General features: G+C 43.3%; 1 long non-coding RNA gene across 1 annotated transcript; it reads right to left on the reverse strand.

The window, feature by feature from the left end:
• Positions 1 to 1,046: 1,046 nt before the first annotated feature.
• Positions 1,047 to 2,498, reverse strand: LOC121672003. Its single transcript, XR_006018716.1, has 2 exons — positions 1,911 to 2,498; positions 1,047 to 1,286 (listed from the first exon to the last, which is right to left on the reverse strand). It is a non-coding gene; the product is annotated as an uncharacterized LOC121672003 (long non-coding RNA).
• Between the last annotated feature and the right edge of the window lie 916 nt (positions 2,499 to 3,414).

The following is a 3,414-nucleotide window of genomic DNA, read 5'->3' on the forward strand; positions in this document are numbered from 1 at the left end:
CTGTCCATACTGCCAAATTGTTGGTTCAGCTCCTGGTGTATTTCAGCAGCGCTATAGAGGGCTCTCTTGACTCACTCTCAGTCCCTGGATGGAGATAGCAGAGCTCCTGATGGGCAGTTTGGGGTGAGTCACTGGGCATTGTGTGCCTTTTCTGGCATGTTCAGCATTAGGGAAATACACAGAAAGTTGCCTCCAAGATGATTAATAATGGAGTGGAGTTTATATAGAAAAGGCCTGCCTACTGTTTCACACAAACCCTGCTGTAGAAGTGCCAATACCAGGAAAAATGGGTCGGAATCTTCTTGTGTGACTGGTTACTGAGGGTTTCTGCAGTGTTACTCAGCAGAAATAGGTGCCTAAAAGCCTTTACCTACCTCACCTATCTGTTACAAGTGTTCTTTCAGATGGGATGAATCACTTTCCTGGAACTGTCTGTTCCTCTCCACTGGCTTTAAAGAGAGTTATTTGTCTTCATTTGACCAGCTAAATACCACCTCAGGCAACCAATGGGGAAGAAAAAAGAGCTTTTTTCTCTGTAAGGAATAGGATCTGAGTTTCTCACTGACTCTTACTACAGGAGATTTAGGGGCAGTCTCTGCACATTCCTCTGTAACAGTGGAGGGAAGCAGACGCCTCCAGGGTAATCCTGATTTATGGGCAGCGCTGCCCTGGCAGTGCCCAGCTCTCTGGGCTCACCACAGACAGCAGCAGATGCTGCTGCTCCACAGGCAGCTCACACCTCCACCCAAACACAGCTGCAATCTGTCCAGGTGAGGGGAGTTGAAATATTTCCCTGGAAATAAAACAAATGGAAGAAAAGAAACCCCAAAACGATTGAAATCTATTGTGGCAGCTCTGCCACACTCTATATCTACCACAGCAGAAAACAATCCTTTATGGAAGAGATGCCTCTTAGAATGCCACAAAAGGGCCCATAAACACAGTCTCTGCAAAAATAATCATCTAAAACGTGACTGAGAGCCAGGAGATTGCACAGGCTTTCTGTGATTTCAACCCTTGTGCAAAAAAGTTGTAGGAAAGAGAATATAAATACATATATATATATTTATGTACTAAACATCATCTATCAAAAAGATCACAGTAAGATTTTTGTCTTTTATGAAACAACAGTGACATCCAGTGGTACTGTAGGTATGGCCAAGGAAAGGTAAAGCCTTTCACCCTGGGACAGGCTCCCTGTGCTCCGGACCCTCGTGGGAGGCTGGCAGAACACAGGCAGCTCCAGCTGCCCACAGCCTTGAGCAGCTCCTCTGTAAGGGATGAACCTGGAAAGGAAAAGAGAGAGAGAAAACACCGATGTTTTTCAGAGCATGGAGTGAGGACACATGCATTTCAGAGGCTTTGTAACAGCACATACAGGTAAAAAAAAAGTACCCAGTTTTCAAAAAACATCTTCATGTCAATTGAAGTCTACTTTCATGTAAACAAATGCATTCTATTAAAAAACCTCTGCTCCTAGGCACTTAATTTCACTTACTCTAAGACATAATTAAAATTGCCTTTTTCCTTTCTTTAATTTCCCCTCCATTTTCTGTTTTGTGTACTGATTTATAACATTCTTAAAAATATTTTCCTTGGGCTTTCTCTCTAATTTCTTCCAATTTCCCTTTATTTTTCTATCATTTAGATTTGGATTGGCTCAATTAAATTTTATTTTCTATTTTTGACTGGTTCTCTTGAATAAGCTCTCAGGGAGCATCTGCCTCTTTCTGCTGTCATTTTGACTTACTTGTTTATCTCTTTCCATCGATTTTCCCGTAGGACTTAATTTTAATCCAATTTACAGTGTCGGTAACGTGGGTAGTTTCTTTTACTTAAATTTAGATTCCAACTAATTTCCTTTCCATTGACAACTGTCCAACTCGCTCCATTTAAATCATTGTACTCACTCTGTCTCGGCCAGGCTGTTCCCTTTCCAGCTGGGGCTTGCTGGCTCTTGCCTGCTGCTGGCTGGGAAGCGGAGGGAAGGACTAAATAGCTGGGATATCAGGTGGCAGGAGGCAGGGCGTCGGAGGCAGACACCCTCCCCACCCTGGGCTTCAGTTATTTACTTGTGGCCAGAGCAAGAGGTGGGAATGCAAATCTTTTCCTTTGTGCCAGCAGGCTCGGCAGCCTCAATGCCGAGTCTCACCTGGTGCGGGAACAGTGCCAGAGACATCGGTGCGGCAACATCCCGAGGGACATCAGATCCAGCTTCCCAAGGACCCACGGACATTGATGGGAGCCAGGCTCTGTCTGCATGGGTGTACCACTCCTCGGGTTTGCTGAGGAAGAGTTACTCTCCAGGGCACATCTAAAGAGCCATTAACTAGTGGTGTGAAGCCAATATTCAGTAACAAAAGCACTAGAAATCCTCCCCCTCATCCCTGAACCATGATGCATGCTCTTGTTCCCAGAGTAAAATGGTCAAAATTTGTCATTTGTCAGGCATGAAACTACAGTGAGCTGTGAACACTCTTCTTTCCAGGCTAACTCCAGGAAGTATTTGTAGCTGTATGATGCTTCTCTCACTTTGATTTCTTTCTTTTGCTTCTGTCTTATTTTCTTTTCTTGCATAATTCACCCATCCAATTCCTTCTTTGAAATGTAAATGAAGAAGCTGTTTCATCAGATCTATATGGAAAATCATAAATGCTCTTATCTCTAACAGCCTAACCACACATTTAGGAAAAGTACCCCCACATTATAATATAAGCACATTTTTTTTCTCAGAAGCGTACTTCTTTATAATATTTAATTAAAGGTATAAAAATAGTCTCTCCAGCTATTTTCCAATAGATCGGTCTTGGCTTTCTTCTGTAGGAATATTAGGAAAGATCTTAGAAAGGAATTTAAAAGTATCTATGTTTGGAAGCAAAGCTGCAGTTTTTTGTGCAGCTTACATTGAATATCACCACCACAAACCTCAGCTGAATCTATTAGAAAACCTTATGTGCTCTTTCCCTGCCATACACCCATCTTTTGTCCAGTTGCCGACTCGCTTAATCTTTCATCAGCAAATAATTTTCACTTAATGAGTATTTACTCTTAAGTGCCTTTTCCCTCAGGATCACACATTTCCCCTTCATCCAGCATGAGTCTTCCTATGCAGATTGCAGCAGTTGTTGGAGCATGATGAGCCTTATTACAGGTATTGATTTGTCTTAGGCTGCTGCCTGGACAACTATTTGCATTGAACCACCACACCATCATGCACAAGGATCTGCCTTCATTTTTCAGTGGCTGCTTGTTTTCCTCATGGAGACATGGGCAGGCTCACTCTGGTCAGCTCTGGTGATCCTCTGCACTGCGCTGCTCTGTACCTTGTGAGGGCACACTGAGCAAAGGCAAGGTGGAGGCTGTTATAGGCTGTCACCTCTCACAGACTGTGCAGGGTTATTTTTAGATCTGCAC

Source organism: Corvus kubaryi, unplaced genomic scaffold (genome assembly GCF_017639235.1).
Source record: "Corvus kubaryi isolate FWS band 111438036 unplaced genomic scaffold, C.kubaryi_AGA036_p1.0 37398, whole genome shotgun sequence".
NCBI classification, from domain to species: Eukaryota; Metazoa; Chordata; class Aves; order Passeriformes; family Corvidae; genus Corvus; species Corvus kubaryi.